We start from the raw sequence: 20,335 nt of genomic DNA on the forward strand, positions 1-20,335 counted from the left end.
AGCAGGTAGAGCTGTGGTAGGGAAGGCGAATGGTCGACTACGGTTTACTGGGAGAATTTTGTGAAAGAGTCGTTCACCTGTAAATGAGACCGCATGTAGGACGCTGGTTCTTGAGTGCTGTTCGAGTGTTCGGCATCCGTGCCAGGTAAGATTGAAGGAAGACATCGAACTAATTCAGAGGTTGGTTGCTAGATTTGCTACTGTAGGTTCGAACAACACGTAAGTGTTACTAAGATGCTTCAGGAACTGAAATGGAAATCGCTGGAGGGAAGGCGACGCTCTTTTCGAGAAACTATTGAGAAAATTTAAACAACCGGCCTATGAAGCTAACTGCCAAACGATTCTCTGCCGCCAACATACATTACGCGTAAGGACCACGAAGATAAGATACGAGACATTAAGACTCATAGGGAGGCATACAGATAGTCGTTTTTTCCTCGCTCTATCTGCAAGTGGAACAAGAAATGAAATGATCAGCAGTTGTACAAGGTACACTCCGCCATGCACATTGCGCAGTATGTTTGTAAATACAGATCTAGAAGATCTACATCTATACGACTACTCTCCAACTCATAACTGAGTCCCTAGCACAGGGTTCATTGGACCGCTTTCAAGTTACAGTATGTGATCAAAAGTATCCGGACACCTCCAAAAACATACATTTTCCATATTAGATGCAATGTGCTACCACCTGCTGCCAGGTACTCCATATCAGCGACCTCAGTAGTCATTAGACATCGTGAGAGAGCAGAATTGGGAACTTCGCCGAACTCACGGCCTTCGAACGTGGTCAGCTGATTAAGTGTCATTTGTGTCATACGTGAGTTCGCGAGATTTCACATTCCTAAAAATTCCTAGGTCCACTGTTTCCGATGTGTTAGTGAAGTGGAAACTTGAAGAGAGATGTACAGAACAAAAGCGTACAGGCCAACTTCGTCTGTGGTCTGACAGAGACCACCGACAGTTGAAGAGGGTCGTAATGTGTAATAGGCAGACGTCTATCCAGACCATCAGACAGGAGTTCCAAACTGCATCAGCATCCATTGCAAATTCTAGGACAGTTAAGCGAGAGGTGAGAAAACTTGGATTTCATGGTCGAACGACTGCTCATGAGCCACATATCAAGGCGAATGCCCGGTGAACGTCATCTGCCCGCGTGTGTAGTGCCAACAATAAAATTCTGAGGCGGTGGTGTTTTTCATGGCGGAGGCTTGCACCCCTTGTTGTTTTGCGTGGCACTATCACAGCACAGGCCTACATTGATGTTTTAAGCACCTTCTTGCTTCCCACTGTTGAAGAGCAATTCGGGGATGGCAATTGCAGCTTTCATAATGCACAGGCTGTGGCAGAGTAGTTACTCGACAGTAACATCCCTCTAATGCACTGGCATGAGCAGAGTCCTGACCTAAATCCTACAGAACACATTTGGGATGTTTTGGAACGCCGACGTCGTGCCAGGCCTCACTGACCGACGTCGATACCTCTCCTCAGTGCAGCACTCCGTGAAGAATGGGCTGCCATTCGAAAAAAGAAACGTCCCAGCGCCTGATTCAAATTACGCCAGCGAGAGTGGAAGCTCTCAGCAAGGCTAAGGATGGACCAGCACCATACTGAATTCCAGCATTACCGATGGAGGACATCACGAACTTGTCAGTCATTTTCAGCCAGGTGTCTGAGTACTTTTGATCACATAGCCTAATTTTCTACCGTCCCGACTCTCGAACGGCGCGTGACTAGGGCAACTTTCAGGCCTTTTGGTACGGATTTTTCGACTAGCGAGCGGTTGTGTATGGCTGTTAAGTATGGAGTTATTGTATCAGCACATTCTGAAAGGAATTTGACTGCTATACAGTGAGGACCGAAGGCCTTGACTTCTATTTAGTGATTTAAGCTACTTCGCTTCACCGAGGGTAACTGAAGTTATTTCTCTTGGCAGTGGCTCTAGATTCAAATTTTGGAATATTTACTTCATCTTCTATGGTGTAAGAGTGTTTGGTAACTCTGCCTTAATCGTACTATCATCAGTGACATTGTAAGTAGACTGTTTAGGTTTTTTTTTATTTGTAACACCACCTCTGTATGAAAATCACTGGCTGCGCTGTGTGCAGTCAGTGGCTGGTTGGCATTGTTGTAATACTCGCCATTGTAGTGTTGGACAGTTGGCTGATAGCGGCGCGTAGCGTTGCGCAGTTGGAGGTGAGCCGCCAGCAGTGGTGGATGTGGGGAGAGAGATGGCGGAGTTTTGAAATTTGTAAGACTGGATATCATGAGCTGCTATATATATTATGAATATTAAGGTAAATCCATTGTTCTCTATCAAAATCTTTCATTTGCTAACTATGCCTATCAGTAGTTAGTGCCTTCAGTAGTTTGAATCTTCTATTTAGTTGGCAGTAGTGGCGCTCGCTGTATTGCAGTAGTTCCAGTAACCAAGATTTTTGTGAGGTAAGTGATCTGTGAAAGGTATAGGTTAATGATAGTCAGGGCCATTCTTTTGTAGGGATTATTGAAAGTCCGATTGCGTTGCGCTAAAAATATTGTGTGTCAGTTTAAGCACAGTCACATATAATTTTTCTAAGGGGACGTTTCAACATCAACATGGTTATCACGCAGTGAAGGTATTGATTGTGTTTCGCTGATAGTGTACTTTACATATGACCAGAATCTCTCTGGATTTAAGCATGTCGAACTGAAATTCCCGCTAAATTTCGAGCTTCTGTAAGACTTTGCGATTTTGCGTTCTTTTACATTTGGCATGCTTTTTTTCCTTGCTTCTGTAACAGTGGTCTGACCCATTTTGTTTATTATGGGGGAACAGTTCGTTCAAAATGGTCCAAATGGCTCTGAGCACTATGGGACTTAAAATCTATGTTCATCAGTCCCCTAGAACTTAGAACTACTTAAACCTAACTAACCTAAGGACATCACACACATCCATGCCCGAGGCAGGATTCGAACATGCAAACGTAGTGGTCTCTCGGTTCCAGACTGTAGCGCCTAGAACCGCACGGCCACTCCGGCCAGCGTGGTAATTACTAGAGATAGCTACACTAGTAAGGGCGTAAGTTCTGTTCACGGAGTAGCGCGGAAAACGCGATGTACAGACACCCAATAACGCCTAACCGGAGAATAAATACGGGATAACAGAACCGGTGAATTTAGACGGTTCAAAATGGCTCTGAGCACTATGGGACTTAACATCTGAGGTCACCAGTCCCCTATTACTTAGAACTACTTAAACCTAACTAACCTAAGGACATCACACAACACTCAGTTATCACGAGGCAGAGAAAATCCCTGACCCCGCCGGGAATCGAGCCCGGGCGCGGGAAGCGAGAACGCTACCGCACGACCACGAGCTGCGGACACAGTTCGTTCAGTTATAAATTTATTTGGTATGTATCTCTCAACTTCCAGCGACACTATTTCTTTGAATTCACACCACGTCTAATCTACGCTTAGACAGTCAGATCGGAAGGAGTGGAGGAGACTGTCTGTTAGAAAGCAGACAAGCGAAATTTTATCTGCTTTTTTTAAACAGGTCTAATTTGTGTTTAATTTTGGTGGATTTGGATGCTGCTGCATCCAGTCTAACTACAACAACCTTGTGGTCAATAATCCGTCCGGTCGCAGGTTCGAATCCTGCCTCGGGCATGGATGTGTGTGATGTCCTTAGGTTAGTTAGGTTTCAGTAGTTCTAAGTTCTAGGGGACTGATGACCACAGATGTTAAGTCCCATAGTGCTCAGAGCCATTTGAATCAATAATCCGTCACGGTGCTCCCTATCTGTTCAGTGTTATTTGTATGTTTTCGCATCCATTTACACATCGAGTGGGCTCATGAAATAATTGTTCAGAATAATTCTCTCCAAATTTCTCAAGAAAAGGGGGTGCTCATACGAGTCTACAGACCATGGGCTGAGCGACACCCCCAGCCGTTTTCAGACACAGGGCTGGCGCAGTCCAACAATACCTGTCTCCCCGTCCCAAAATTTCGCCCCGGAGGTTCTCAGACAGGAAGGCTGTCATATGTTTTTCTCTTTCCTGTTGCACGAGATGACCGAACATTTGGCATACGCTAACCTAGGCTGACGCCTCTTAATGCCTAAAACACTTCCAGATATCTGCACAGCTCCTTCTAAAGAACAGTATTCACTGTCAACAGCCGGCCGCGGTGGTCTCGCGGTTCTAGGCGCTCAGTCCGGATCTGCGTGACTGCTACCGTCGCAGGTTCGAATCCTGCCTCGGGCATGGATGTGTGTGATGTCCCTAGGTCAGTTAGGTTTAAGTAGTTCTAAGTTCTAGGGGACTGATGACCACAGATGTTAAGTCCCATAGTGCTCAGAGCCATTTGAACCATTTTTTGTCTGTCAACAGAGCCCCAGAACCAGCTCACTGAAAACAAACCGTATTACACTAATTTTGTTATCCCTATGCCTGGTGGCCGATACAGAATAAGCTTCATTTGTTGGCATCACATCTGGAGAAGTTATATAGTGATACTCCTGTCCTGTCATGTTGTATGACTGCTAGGTATGAGACTAAAGAATGTAAATCATGATCAACATCATAAAATTAGGAAAATGGCTAATAAGGAACCACACACATGAAAATAACAAAAGAAGTGCTCATATGCATTTTCAAATCACGAAGGATATCAAAACAGTGCACAATATCCCTCAGGGTGCTTCTTCCGAATGGGAGATTAAAAATAAATAAATAAAAATAATAGTCGTCAGTCTTCAAACTAGCTGATGCAGCCCGCCACGATTTCCTTTCCTGTGCCAACCTCTTCATCGCAGAATAGCATTTGCAACCTACGTCCTCAGCTATTTTCTGAGTGTATTTCAGTCTCTGTTTTCCTCTACAGTTTTTACCCTGTACAGCTCTTTCTTCTACCATGGAAGTTATTCCCTGATGTCTGAAGAATGTTCTATCATCCTGTCACTGTTTTCCATACATTTATTTCCACGCCGCTTCGGCGGAGAACCTCCTCATTCCTTAACTTATCGGCTACGGTCACAGGTTCGAATCCTGCCTCGGGCATGGATGTGTGTGATGTCCTTAGGTTTGCTACGTTTAAGTAGTTCTCAGTTCTACGTTACTGATGACCTTAGAAGTTATGTCCCTTAGTACTCAAAGCCATTTGAGCCTTATCAGTCCAACTAATTTCCACCATTGTTCTGTAGAATCACGTATCAGATGCTTCAATTCTTTTCTTTTCCGTTTAGGTATGCGCTCCAAAATGTATATCTCAAGATCTATTAGTAAATGTACATCTTTGATACTGTGAAACACATCTCTTCTACTACATGCTCTTTGCTTTCCATATTTTGAGAGGCGGTTGTATGAAGCAAAGCCAATTGCCTTGCCTCAGTGGTAGCACAGGTTCCCGTCAGATCACCGAAGTTAAGCGCTGTCGGGTTTGGCTGGCACTTGAATGGTTGACCGTCCGGGTCTGCCAAGTGCTGTTGGCAAGTGGGGTGCACTCTGCCTTTGTAAGACCAACTGAGGAGCTACTTGACTGAGAAGTAGCGGCTCCGCTCACGGAAACTGACAATGAGTGGAAGAGTAGTGTGCTGACTTCATGCCCCGCCATACCCGAACCCAATGATTCCTATCGGCTGAGTTGACACGGCGGTCGGTGTATATCGTTGGGTCTTCTGAGGCCTGTTCGGACTGAGTTTATAGTATGAACCAAATGGTTCAAATGGCTCTGAGCACTATGGGACTTAATTTCTGAGGTCATCAGTCCTCTAGAACTTAAAACTACTGAAACCTAACTAACCTAAGGACATCACATGCATCCATGCCCGAGGCAGGATTCCAACCTGCGACCGTAGAGATCGCGCGGTTCCAGACTGTAGCGCCTAGAACCGATCGGCCACCCCAGCCGGCAGTATGAATCAAAACAAGGAAAAGTGTCGAGTAACTACAGCTCTAAAAGGCTTACCTTACGAGTTATGGTCACTTGTTCAGTAGAAGAGGTATGTTTCACAGTAGCAAAGATGAACAACTACTGATGTATGCATTTTAGATCCCATGTTTAGTGTAAATTTTCTCTTCTTTTGGTCCATACTACCTTCTCTCAGAATTTTTCTTTATATTACCCCGTATACTTTACAAATACTCTCCGAGTTTGTGTGCTGGGTTATATATCCAGCAGTGGTGATGTGAAGGGGGAGAGTCCCCATTTGGCACAGGCAACTGGCACTGTCCGCCTCTATGGGCATTGGGGCTGAGTATGGAGGCAGGCTCAGCCCATCACCAGTGTCTCGGTCACAGGCCGCTTACCAGCTGCCGTCTTGATACAGTGTGTATTCACACATCATGCCACTAAGTAAACTGGCGAAAGGCTTAGGTTAACAAATCAGCCAACAGCGTCAGTGGGTGAAGATTCAGACTTAGATGATGAAACGTATGTTTATTTGAGTATATCTTTCTTTAGAGTATATCCAGTCAACTAAAACGATATTTTCCCATTTTTATATGTCATCTTTATCATTTGCTACTTGTCTATGAAAAGTGATCTGCGGGGCATGTGTCTCATTTAAATCTGATTTTCCTTTCATAGTCAGGACCCTCTATGTCACGAACACTCCCTCTCTTGCATTAAATCCATTCTGCTACTTTGGCTGTGGAATAAGGCGAATTTTATGTTCTCAAGCCAAGCTTAGAAACTAAGGGCTGAACCGTTGGAATGTACAGGACAATAGCACAGGGGAGGCAGGTTCAAATGGCTCTGAGGACTATGGGACTTCTGAGGTCATCAGTCCCCTAGATTTTAGAACTACTTAAACCTAACTTACCTACGGACATCACACACATCCATGTCCCAGGCAGGATTCGAACCTGCAACCATAGCGGTCACGCAGTTCCAGACTGTAACGCGTAGAACCCCTCGGCCACCCGGGCCGGCGGGGAGGGGGATCAGAGAAGAAGGATAGGGATGGTGACACAGAACACCAGCCCTCTCTGACTTGGTGGATTTGTCTTGGAATACGTAGGTGGAACGATCTTTCCCACCAAGCTGGTGGACGTGTGTTTCCATTGCTTGCTGGAAGTTCACAGTAGAAGCTTCGATATCTTTCGAGACAATATGTGAGTGAAAACGGGAGAACAAGGAATCCAAAGGTAGCGCTTTTGCTTGAGTGGACTGGGCCGTTTTATTGCGCGTGGAAGCTAAGACTGTGCTTGGCTAGAAGGTGCGCCAAAACGTGCGTCCTCCGGTGGGTGCTGTGGAGTGAATGAGGCAGTTGAAGACTGACTGAGACACAGATTTGGATGCTTGTGATGACGATTATCTGAGGTGAGGGGCCTTCCACATCACTAACGCCCTGATGAGAAGTTAGCATGACAATCTCATGGGTGGGAACGAAGGCTGTCCCCACGGGCTTCACAGGAAAGTTGACCCACTCACTGGAGGAGGAAGCCACGTGTTAAAGGGGTATGTGTAGCCTGGTAAGCAGAACCTCATTCCAGTCGTGCACTGACATGAAGTCAGCCATCCCTGTGTGGTCGATCTGAGCGACTGCAGGTTGTTTTCTGTCACCTGCAACCATTCAGTCTCCCACTGACACATGATACACCCATCAGAAAATGAGATGATGGGGTACAACTGGACGGAACGTCATCATTCCCATTGGGTGCTTTGTCAGCCGTGTCGTTTCCCTCTATCCTAATGTCACCAAATACCCAACCAAAGATCATCTATTTGCCACAGTATTGGAGCCGCTGTAAGGAGTCATGGATGAGCTGAATCACCTGGTCTGCTGGGTACATTTGGTGAAGTGCTTATAATGCGCTAAATGAGTCGGAACCGACATGACACCTCGTATAGTGATGTCTGTGCCATCATAATGCTATATAACTCTGCATCATAATTTGTAAATTGTTATGGAAGATGCACTTTGAAAACCCTAGCAGGGAAAACAGTGGAATCACCAAGGACATTTTCTTGGTTGGGTCGATCTGTACACACAATAAAACTGTGACTTATACTTAAAACGGAAGAAAACGAAGTTGCAAAAAAAAAGTTCTCTTGTACCATGTCAAGCTTAAAATCACTTTGGGCCCCTGAGGACACTAAGGCGGCAACAAGTTTCATCCCTGGCTGTCTATTTGGAGGTATGATAGATCCAGATCCTTGAGACAGACAGTAGAACATATCATGAATGGCTTGGTCAAATGTGGCCTATTCCTGAACAGCCGTTTAAAGTTGGGGTTGGACCAGTGTGCTAAATGCCAATGACTGAGGTGATGCTGAGATTTTCAGCGCCTGTCAAGCCAACACGATATGTCTCCGAACCTGGAGTGGTGGGTCACCAGCCTCTACCCACGGAGTCTGAACTGGGTTGTCTGAAAGGCTCCAGTCAATGTCTGAATGCCGTCATAATGGACAGCGTCTAACATCTTGAGATAGGAAATGCGAGCTGATCCATAGATCACACTGCCATAATCTAAACTGGTAAGGGCCATTCTCTGGTAACTGTTAGAGGCGCTACAGTTCTTGCCTGGTTTACAGAATGGAGTTAATATTGCCTCTTTAAAAGGCAGAGGGTACTGTTCATCAAACCAGATCTGACTGAAAGAGGAGAAGAGCTTCCATTTCACTGCAGAGCACAGACGGCGAAGCATGGCATAATGGATCTCATCAGTCCCTGGAGCGTTGTCTCTGACGCAGCTGATTCCAGTTCCCATATGGAGAATGAAAGGTTGTGGACTTACTCATCATACGAGAAAAATTGGAGCTTCCTTATCTGCGCAATCCTACAGAACATCTGAAAAGCAGGAGCCTGTCTGGATGACGCAGTGATTGTAAAAAAGCTTTCAGCTCAAACCTGAGCCATGTGTTCCGGCTCATCTAGCAAGACTTCATTTCTAAGGCCGTAAGAGGACGTGAAATGTCCTTGCATGAAATCCGCCTTATTAATCCCCCGAATTGCGCAGTGGAAAAGGACCAATTAACGGAAGTTGTGAATTCCTTCCAGAAAACCTTCTTACGTTCTCTTATCACTCGCCTGCCATGTGCTCTACAGATCTGAAAGCATGAAGATTTTATGTGGTTGGATGGTGTTTGAAGTCCCATAGAGCTGTTTGTCTGGCTCTGATTGCCAAGCGACAGTCGTCATACCACCAGGGTATAGACTGTCGTTTGAGGTCTAGTAATGTGCGATAGACTGTTGGATCTTACAACTCATACGAGCCACTGTGTCCTGTGCACAAACCTTTTGTTGAAAAATAGCGTGTCGACTATAGTACAAGCAATTTGCCCTTCGAGTCATCCATCTTCGTGGTTTTCTGTAGGCCACCGTCCACGTCGGTGGACGGATTCACACTGGGAAGTGGTCACTAGAATGTAAATCTGTAGCCACTTCCCACTGTTCCGAGTTTGCAAAAGCTGGGAAGTAAAAACAGAAGTCAGTGGCTGAAAAGCTCCCTGTAACTGTGGAAATGTGTCATCTGACTCGAGTTCAGAAGGCAGATATTCTCAGAATGGACCAGTCGTCGACCATTTGACCCCTGGAACAAGTGGTAGTCGAGCCCCACAACACATTGTGGGAGTGCCTGTTTCGCAGAAGAGCTTCTGTAAAGTTTGGAAGGTAGGAGACGGATACTGGCAGAAGTAAAGCTGTGAGTACCGGACGTGAGTCGTGCTTCGGTAGCTCAGTTGGTAGAGCACTTGCCCGCGAAAGGCAAAGGTCCCGAGTTCGAGTCTCGGTCGGGCACACAGTTTTAATCTGCCAGGAAGTTTCATATCAGCGCACACTCCGCTGCAGAGTGAAAATCTCATTCTGCCTGGACGAGCTCTGTCAGTGCGTGTGCGTCCAAAACATCACGAGGTGGAAGATGTAAAGAACACACTGTGATGTTAAATGGTGCAGCAGCTTGGATGGCTGCGAGAAGGGGGACAGGAGAGCAGTGGTATGAAAACAGCCACACCATCTGCAGCCCTATCTCCAGAGAATCATCATGCCTGTAGGGATGATAGCCTCATAATGCAGGTATGTCGGTGACTTTAAAATGAGTGTCTCGTAAACAGAAGCAGAACGGTTTCTCCAGGACCCGAAGCTGTAATTCTTCCAAATGTGATCAGTATCCATTTAAATTCCATTGCAACACAGAATTCCATGTCGGAGCAATTAATTAGCGATGCTTGGTCTTGTCTTTCTCCCTCAAAGGCGGTGATTTACAGGGGAGGTCAAGGGAAACATTAGCCGGTTCCCAGCTTTCTGGTTCCACCGATTGGAAGTCCATATCTTCCAGTCATAGTCCCATAGTCAGAGAGGGAGAGAGCTCGCCGATCCGAAGGTTTCACTGGCACTTTGAACTACTTCTTGGAGGATGGTTGTCCTTACTTATGGGAGGAGTTGGTTGTTTGGGTTGAGGGGACGGCTTAATAGGCTTCTAATGATGGGTTGTGGTATGTGACTTAGGTGGTAAGCCCGTCGACGACAGCTTTTGATTGATTTGTGGTTCAAATGCAACGGTTCTCTCACAGGTACACGGACAAGTGCATGTGTTCGTATTTGAATCTGTGGTCTGAGTTTGTGTCGAGGCATCGCACTTGGCGGTTGTCTTCTTAAGGATCGATGCAAAAGAAGTAGCAAAAACGGGAGGTTGAAAACTTTTTTTAGCTTCACCATAGGGTATGCATCTCTTGACTTTCAGCTCCTGAATTTTCCTTTCCTCATTGTAAACCGTACACATTGTGCTCTACACTGGGTAATTCCCAGAACAGTTTACGCATTTCAGAGGAAGTGTACAAGAACTGCTTGACTAGTGAGCTGAGCCTCCACAGTTTCCACACGTAGCCCTGCCATCAAATCCCATAGTGGTATGGAAAAATCTTTGACATCTGAAGCATTGCATTGGGTTAGGAACAAATAGGCGAACCTTAAAACGGATGTAGCCTGCAAGGATGTGTTCAGTTAATTCTTTAGAAATAGACATTATAATAAATGTTACAGAATTTCTGCAATGTGCCATTGACTTTCCTCTTATAGTTTTTCACAGCATATTTTTGCTTTCTTCACGTAACTCCGCGGGGTCCATCTCCATTATAATGGAGCAGGCATCCACTCCTTTACTACAGTTAAGGGTGTTGTGCAGCTCAGCCTCGCCTGGCTAGGCCTTACATGCCAAAAGCTTTGATGCTTGTTTTAAATTACTAGTGTCAACTAGAAGGGTTCATTTACGAAGTCGTTTGACACTTTTTAGGAACCCAGCAATACCCCCATCTCCCCCAATGCCTCGTAAATATGGAAAGGGGAGACCTTCATAAAGGTTGCTCCCTCCCCCCCTCCCTCCCACACACTAATGCACTGTTGCTACAATTCTGAGACTCCTTCTCGAGAGGACTGACCAACCGACCTCTCGATGAGTGGCTAAAGGTAGCACCTGACAGTACATCCGTCCTGTCAGGAGTAGTAATGTGATAAGATCGTTCTGTAGGGATTCCACGAGACGCCAGGGAAACAAACGTCGAACCTGGCAGAGCCCTGCATGCCTAAGGAAGTCTTATACCACTGGGGTTGGGGAGGGGGGGTGTTTGAGGGGGGGTAGGTGGTGCCGTAGAGGTTGCCTGCTAGAGACTGTTTCATCTCGACAGCCATCCACCTCATCAGCATGTAGCACAACTTGAGGTTGAGGTTTTTTTTTTATAGAGATGTGTACCTCCGTTGCCGTCCAGGCGGTGAAGCCAAACCCCCATTCTCCGAAACACGCAACATACCACCGCCCCGCCACACGGTCTTCGGTGAAGCATAACAGAGGAATGGCGGCACTTTCAAGTCCCCGGGGTCGCCAAGACCGTACCCAGGAACCAAATGCTGACACCCTGGTGATGGGGGGGGGGGGGGGGGGGGGGGAGAGTGGGCTTGTCGCAGATGGCGTTGGCCGATGGGAACACTCTGGGCAGTGGGCAGCTGTACCACGAGGCATTGACAGTGAGACGCATTGCAACTTCTCGCTGGCGTACTGCTGGTTAGGTCGCGATCAAAGCTTTTACGTAGTCACGGTTCTTAGTGCCAAAACTCTTTCGTAATTGCTGAGGTCCTTGCGACGTGTGTCGTAAGATAATTTCTTAACGCAGCCCTCCTTTTGGTCGAACAATGTGTTCGCTCTTTTGCTTCAATCACTGTAGTCAACATCAATTTTTCTCTCGTTCTGCTACTGTCTCGTGAAACTCCGTTAGCGAAATTGTAAGTTCATCAGCACCGCGAATTTCTGTGAGTGAATAACAACTTTACCTCTTGAATAAAATATTCTCGGGTTTGCAACCGCGTCAATTGCTTAAAACTACACAAGCTTTCGGCCAAGCACTCCTTGGCCATTGTCAAGTGGTATGACTGCCAGCGGGCTGTTGGTGCGCCCTTATATACGCTAGCTGCCGGCTGTGACGTCACTGGTGCCCGTGACTTTCCCTTTCTGTCATGGGGGCACCCACATGCTGATCGCTATGTCTGTTAAGTTATTGTCAAATCTTCATTTTGTAATGGACAGTAACATTTAAAAACACTGTTTGTTACGTGTTGGAAATTCCTTAATCTAAAGTAACTGTAATAAATGCAAAGGAATAAATTTAGTCTTTTACCTCAAGCCTCCGAGGTCAATTTCAGAAGAATCAGGCAATAGGTTAAGAAACATATGTGAGGTGCGGCTTGTGTTTCCGTTCACAAAGCTATACTGTCATGTTTGCTTCCATTGCGTTAGGATAAAGAAGTTATTTTACATGTCTTCAAGGCAGAAATTCCTCCTTCTTGAATGAAACACATTGTGGCCATTGCACTTATGGAGTGCGACACCACTGCTGGTGGATGTGATTGGACAGTGGGGATTGGTAGCTGAATATATTACCGTCCCATTTTTGGATGTATTCAACCAGAATCAAAGATTAAGATAACTAGTTTACCGTCAGTACACTCCATACTACTAAACACTAGAACACAGCCAGACCCTCATAATGAATAAGAAATGTAAGACTAGGCATGTTTTGTGCGTATGCGGAGTAAGATGAACAATACGCCCTTCTTGTGTGTATAGCCCCGTAAGTGTTGGTTCAAATCGTTCAAATGGCTCTGTGCACTATGAGACTCAACTGCTGTGGTCATTAGTCCCCTAGAACTTAGAACTACTTAAACCTAACTAACCTAAGGACATCAGACACATCCATGCCCGAGGCAGGATTCGAACCTGCGACCGTAGCAGCAGCGCGATTTCGGACTGAGATGCCTAGAACCGCTCGGCCATAGCGGTCGACTCTTAAGTGTTGAGATTCTCTTTTTGTGTGAATTGATACACTAGCTTTTGCCAGTTTTTCTGTTACTGACGAGTAGTTTTGCGTCAATGGTGGAGGCTGTTACTGGTTGTTCGTGTTTGTAACGTCCTTCCAGTTCCCATAAATCTGAGTATAAAAGACCATCTTTCGCAGTCCACGTTGGGTCGAATGTACCATATACACACATCAAAAAAGTTTTGCATCACACCAGTTTCCAGAACTCCTGAAGATAGACATTGACTGTAGATATTGTATCACAGACATAGTCCATTTGACTGTTCAGAGATTTCACTAAACCCGCCCAAATATGTAAAAATCATGAATGAGCGGCGCCTGTTAGATGGAGGCGGTCAGACAGTCGATCGGTTAAAGTCATTCCTCCAGAGAGTCTGTAGTTGAACCATGCCTAGACGGTAAATACCGCCGTTCGATCGCGTCCGCATTGTTACTTTGTGCCAGGAAGGGCTCTCAGCAATGGAAGTGTCCAGGCGTCTCGGAGTGAACCAAAGCGATGTTGTTCGGACATGCAGGAGATACAGAGGCAAGTACTGTCGATGACACACCTCGCTCAGGCCGCCCAAGGGCTACAATTGCAGTGGATGAGCGCTATCTACGGATTATGGCTTGGAGGAACCCTGACAGCAACGCCACCATGTTGAGTAATGCTTTTCGTGGAGCCACAGGACGTCGTGTTACGACTCAAACTGTGCGCAAAACGCTGCACGATGCGCAACTTCACTCCCGACGTCCATTGCGTGGTCCCTCTTTGGAACCATGACACCATGCAGCGCGGTACAGAGAGGCCCAACAACATGCTGAATGGACCGCTCAAGACGGGCATCACGTTGCATTCATCCATGATTGTCGCGTATGCTTTCAACCAGACAATCGTCGTGTTTGGAGGCAACGCGGCCAGGCTGAACGCCTTGGACACCCTGTCCAGCCAGTGCAGTCAGCAAGGTGGAGATTCCCTGCTGATCTGAGGTGGCATTATGTTGGGCAGACGTACGCCGCTTGTGGTAATGGAATCCGTCTTAACGGCTACACGATACATGAATGCCATCCTCCGACCGATAGTGCAACCATATCGGCAGCATATTGGCGAGGCATTCGTTTTCATGGACGACAATTCGCGCCCCCGTCGTGCACATCTTGTGAATGACTTCCTCTAGGATAACGACAACTCTCAACTAGGGTGGCCAGTATGTTCTCCAGACATGAACCGTATCGAACACGCCTGGGGTAGATTGAAAAGGGACGACGCGACCCAACACCACTCTGAGCGATCTACGCCGAATCGCCGTTGAGGAGAGGGACAATCTAGACCAACAGTGCCTTGATGAACTTGTAGATAGTATGACACGACGAATACAGGCATACATCAATGCAAGAGGTCGTGGTGCTGGGTATTAGAGGAATCGGTGTGTACAGGTATCTGGACCACCACCTCTGAAGGTCTCGTTGTATGGTGGTACAACATGCAATGTCTGGTTTCCGTGGGCAATAAAAACGGAGGAAATGATGTTTATGTGGATCTCTATTCCAGTTTTCTGTGCAGGTTCCGGAACTTACGGAAACGAGGTGATTCAAAACTTTTTTTGATGTGTGTATTTACTTGCACAAAAAACATGGACAAAAACCAGTATAATGTATAATATACACCAACAAAAAGCCTTAGGGCCATGTAGAAGAGAAGACAGTGGAATGGTATTTAAAGGTACAGCAAGCTATTCTTGGTCACCCACAGGATTCGATGTTCTGATAACTTCTAACGCTAAAGTCTCTGATGCCCATTTTTTCAGAGATGGTCGCGGGACTCGGCTGTTCGATACAAGAAGTATGATAAAACACCTTTCAGCCGTCTAGTTTCCAAAGTTATTTTATTTTGCTACCAGTTTCGGCGATTTACTACGCCATCTTCAGGCCCCTGACCGACATGTAGTAAGATTCTACCTCGGCCCCTGTTTTGACCAGAACCGAGGTAGTTTCTTCCTACACGTGGGTCAAGGGCCTGGAGATGGCGTAGTGAATCGCTGTAACTGGTAGCCAAATAAGTTGGAAACTAGACGGCTAAAATATGTTTGATTTGAAATCCTGGTAACGGTGAAAGTTCATGTTAATAAAGAAAAATTACATGTGGGTAATATTACCTGAAGAAGTAGTAAGATGGCATAAGATGAGACGAAATATGGCAAGACATCGTCGAATAACTTGCAGGCTTTTTGAGGGCTTCGTAAGGAGTAAGAATTGTAGGGGAAGCCGAAGATTTGAAAACGCTGGGTGAATCATGTTCAGGTAGATGTTTCTTGCCCTACAATGTACACGCTTTTAACTAGTCAGGTACGAACGTCGTTAATTAAATTTAAATATCAGTTGACATCTTTTGTTAAAAAATCTACTAATTTCCCCCTCCTCACACGATTTTGCTTCCTCTTTGCCTGAGTTCTCCCACGTCAGTAAAAAGAAATCCCTCTAAGCCCACTACCCACGGACTCCCATGCACTGCACTGCAATGAAACAGCGTCACACAATAATCAAGTGTTACAGAGGATGGTTGTTCCCGTCGCAGATGTTTCCCTCGGATCGCGACAAAGACTTGTGGCTCTCGTTAGCGAAGCAAGATGTTTGTCAACAGCTCTATCTCGAATGCGTCAGCAAGTGTTCTGCACTGTTGAAACAGGAAATTTCCACGGCAGTGAGAATTTTCTTGAGAAAAATAATCTACTGAGCTATCTGCTTAGCGGTGAAACCGTTGCCTGTCTCTTTCTGTAGAAAACACTCATGTTTGTCTCTGAGCGATCTGTTTTCCATGTCCTGACCGTGAGTCATGTAAGAGCTCTTTTGTATTACTCTTCCGTCGGGAGTCCCCTCAAAAGGTTTCCACATCTCTTTTAAAACCCTTCTGCTGCTATTACTGATTCTCTTTCCTATTTGATTTCTTATTCTTCCGGATCACACTTTTTGCCATATGCTACCGACTTTTGGAAATTACTACTATTCTTCAGTCAGTAAAACTTTCTTGGTTTGAGGCTGCATTGTCATCTATAAAATTCCGACGTTTCGGCGACTGTTGCAAGACGCCTTCCTCACGGTGTACTGCTAACTCTAGTTGCAAGGCGCCTTCCTCACGGTGTATTGCTAACTCTAGAGTTAGCAATACACCCTGGGGAAGGCGCCTTGCAACAGTAGCCGAAACGTCGGAATTTTATAGATGACAATGAGGCCTCAAACCTAGAGGAATTTTACTGACTGTGACAATGGCCGCGGAAGCCTACGTTTAGAGTTACTACGATTCTTATTAACAGTTGGTAAAACGTTACTGTGTCCCAGTTCCATCGTGTGCAGTGTCATGTGAAGCCTCTGCCGTTCTGTGCACGACCCCGCACGTTCCCAACGTGTTCAAAACGGTCGCGCTCGAAAATGAGACTTTCAGGGGGTCATAACTAGAGTTCTACTGATCACAAAGATAAGTCAAGTGTTTCGAATAGCCTGTGGCCTAGTGATCATTTCCATACCTATAGAAAGAACGGGTATACAGTGGCTAGCCTACAGTACAGGGTCAAAATGTAAAGATTACACACTTCCTCCAGTCCGGATAATCGGTCGGTTATTTTGAATTAGGTGTAGTCAAGGGTAAGCTTTCGGGGGCTTGTAAAAGCACCGTTTGTTAGCGGGCAGTTTCTAAGAAAACCTCGAAGGCTCATGATTTTTGGGTACCAAAAATACCACTTGTGGGGATGGCCATTTCTGTTATTTATAATCAAGGCAAATCATCGAAATTTTTTTCATGTTTTCTTATGCTGATGTTCTCGGAAAACTATGAAAATTTTTTCGATATCATTATACGTCATTGAATGTGCAGAGGTTCAAAGTTACCACTGTGTTGTATTGCATGGAACTGGGGACCTAGAAACGACGGAGAGACTTCGTCCTCGCCGTAGCCCGGAGTGGTACACAACCCCCCGGGAACGATTCACACCAGACGAGTGCAACCCCAATGTTTGCGTGGTAGAGTAATTATGGTGTACGCGTACGTGGAGAAAGTGCTTGCGCAGCAATCGCCGACATAGTGTAACTGCATCTACATGATTACTCTGCTATTGACAATTAAGTGCAAGGCAGAGGGTTGAATGAACCACCTTCAAGCTGTCTCTCTACCGTTCCACTCTCGAACGGCACGCGGGAAAAACGAGTACTTAAATTTTTCTGTGCGAGCCCTAACTTCTATTATTTTATGGTGATGATCGTCTCTCCCTATGTAGGTGGTTGCCAACAGAATGTTTTCGCATTCGGAGGAGAAAACTGGTGACTGAAATTTCATGAGAAGGTCCTGTCGCAATGAAAAACGCCTTTGTTTCAATGATTTCCACCCCAATTCACGTATCATGTCTGTGACTCTATCTCCCCTATTTCTCGATAATACAAAACGAGCAGCCCTTCTTTGTACTTTTTCGATGTCATCCGTCAGTCCCACCTGATGCGGATCCCACACCGCACAGCAATACTCCAGAACAGGGCGTACAAATGTGGTGTAAACAGTCTCTTTAGTAGACCTGTTGCACCTTCTAAGTGTTCTGCTAATGAATCGCAGTCTTTGGTTTGCTCTACCCACAAAATTATCTATGTGATCGTTCCAATTTAGGTTATTTGTAATTGTAATCCATAAGTATTTAGTTGACTTTACAGCCTTCAGATCTGTGTGACTTATCGTGTACTGGAAATTTAGCTGACTTCTTTTAGTACTCATGTGAATAACCTCACACTTTTCCTTATTCAGGGTCAATTGCCACTTTTAGCACCATACAGATAACTGAGGCGGAATGAGGGCAACCAGCCCGCATTCGCCTAGTCAGATGGAAAACCGCCTTAAAACACATCCACAGACTGGCCGGCACACCGGACCTCGACACGAATCCACCGGGCGGAGTCGTGCCGGGGACCGGCACACCTTCCCGCCCGGAAAGCAGTGCGTTAGTCCGCACGGCTAACAGGGCGGGCTAAAGTTACCATAGTTATGAATGTAAAATATCAACTCAATATCAGGTCTGAGGCATAAATGTAGCGTTAAGTGAAGCAGTGAACACATTGCAAGGGTTCTGGGTCATCGTAAGAGGTTCTGAGATCACCAAACTACACTCCTGGAAATTGAAATAAGAACACCGCGAATTCATTGTCCCAGGAACGGGAAACTTTATTGACACATTCCTGGGGTCAGATACATCACATGATCACACTGACAGAACCACAGGCACATAGACACAGGCAACAGAGCATGCACAATGTCGGCACTAGTACAGTGTATATCCACCTTTAGCAGCAATGCAGGCTGCTATTCTCCCATGGAGACGATCGTAGAGATGCTGGATGTAGTCCTGTGGAACGGCTTGCCATGCCATTTCCACCTGGCGCCTCAGTTGGACCAGCGTTCCTGCTGGACGTGCAGACCACGTGAGACGACGCTTCATCCAGTCTCAAACATGCTCAATGGTGGACAGATCCGGAGACCTTGCTGGACAGGGTAGTTGACTTACACCTTCTAGAGCACGTTGGGTGGCACAGGATACATGCGGACGTGCATTGTCCTGTTGGAACAGCAAGTTCCCTTGCCGGTCTAGGAATGGTAGAACGATGGGTTCGATGACGGTTTGGATGTACCGTGAACTATTCAGTGTCCCCTCGACGATCACCAGAGGTGTACGGCCAGTGTAGGAGATCGCTCCCCACACCATGATGTCGGGTGTTGGCCCTGTGTGCCTCGGTCATATGCAGTCCTGATTGTGGCGCTCACCTGCACGGCGCCAAACACGCATACGACCATCATTGGCACCAAGGCAGAAGCGACTCTCATCGCTGAACACGACACGTCTCCATTTGTCCCTCCATTCACGCCTGTCGCGACACCACTGGAGGCGGGCTGCGCGATGTTGGGGCGTGAGTGGAAGACGGCCTAACGATGTGCGGGACCGTAGCCCAGCTTCATGGAGACGGTTGCGAATGGTCCTCTCCGATACCCCAGGAGCAACAGTGTCCCTAATTTGCTGGGAAGTGGCGGTGCGGTCCCCTACGGCACTGCGTAGGATCCTACGGTCTTGGCGTGCATCCGTGCGTCGCTGCGTTCCGGTCCCAGGTCGACGGGCACGCGCACCTTCCGCCGACCACTGGCGACAACATCGATATACTGTGGAGACCTCACGCCCCACGTATTGAGCAATTCGGCGGTACGTCCACCCGGCCTCCCGCATGCCCACTATACGCCCTCGCTCAAAATCCGTCAACTGCACATACGGTTCACGTCCACGCTGTCGCGGCATGCTACCAGTGTCAAAGACTGCGATGGAGCTCCGTATGCCACGGCAAACTGGCTGACACTGACGGCGGCGGTGCACAAATGCTGCGCAGCTAGCGCCATTCGACGGCCAACACCGCGGTTCCTGGTGTGTCCGCTGTGCCGTGCGTGTGATCATTGCTTGTACAGCCCTCTCGCAGTGTCCAGAGCAAGTATGGTGGGTCTGACACACCCGTGTCAATGTGTTCTTTTTCCATTTCCAGGAGTGTATGTTTTTAGTCACTATTTTTTTACCAAAAAAACCTTTATGAAGCACTGTGTCTGGGTAACGGACACTTTACGCCTATACATATTGTCTTGACCTGGAAAATATTCGATGGTGCCACATGACGGCGTGAGCACCTTACAAAAAAATTATTTTGTCATACAAAAGTCTTTGTACTTGCCAGAAAATGTAGTGCATTTATATGTAAAGTAGTGTAAAGTGAATTAGCTTTGGACGGGAGACGATTTCTTGTTGACCTTACGTTATGCGTACTTATTTGTTGTTTATACATGTCAAAGTATGTAAATGTGTCGAGGTATATAGAGAGGTAAAATTTATCTGACTTACAGAATTCCTCTTTATGAGCAGAACAGCTTGTTGTAACAGAGAAAGGAAGGGAACCATCAGAAAAATGTTCCTTTCGCAGTAGAAAATAGGCGGATATGCCCCTCCGACAAGAACTGGAAACCAGGTACCTGAATACTCATTCCGCCTTCGCACCTAAA

The 20,335-nt window shown here is 46.4% G+C and overlaps 1 pseudogene; it reads left to right on the forward strand.

Annotated features, from left to right (window-relative positions):
• Nucleotides 1-5,357: 5,357 nt before the first annotated feature.
• LOC126357294 (5S ribosomal RNA) lies at nucleotides 5,358-5,476 on the forward strand (annotated as a pseudogene).
• Nucleotides 5,477-20,335: the final 14,859 nt, after the last annotated feature.

The sequence above is a fragment of the Schistocerca gregaria genome, chromosome 3 (assembly GCF_023897955.1).
Source record: "Schistocerca gregaria isolate iqSchGreg1 chromosome 3, iqSchGreg1.2, whole genome shotgun sequence".
Taxonomy (NCBI): domain Eukaryota; kingdom Metazoa; phylum Arthropoda; class Insecta; order Orthoptera; family Acrididae; genus Schistocerca; species Schistocerca gregaria.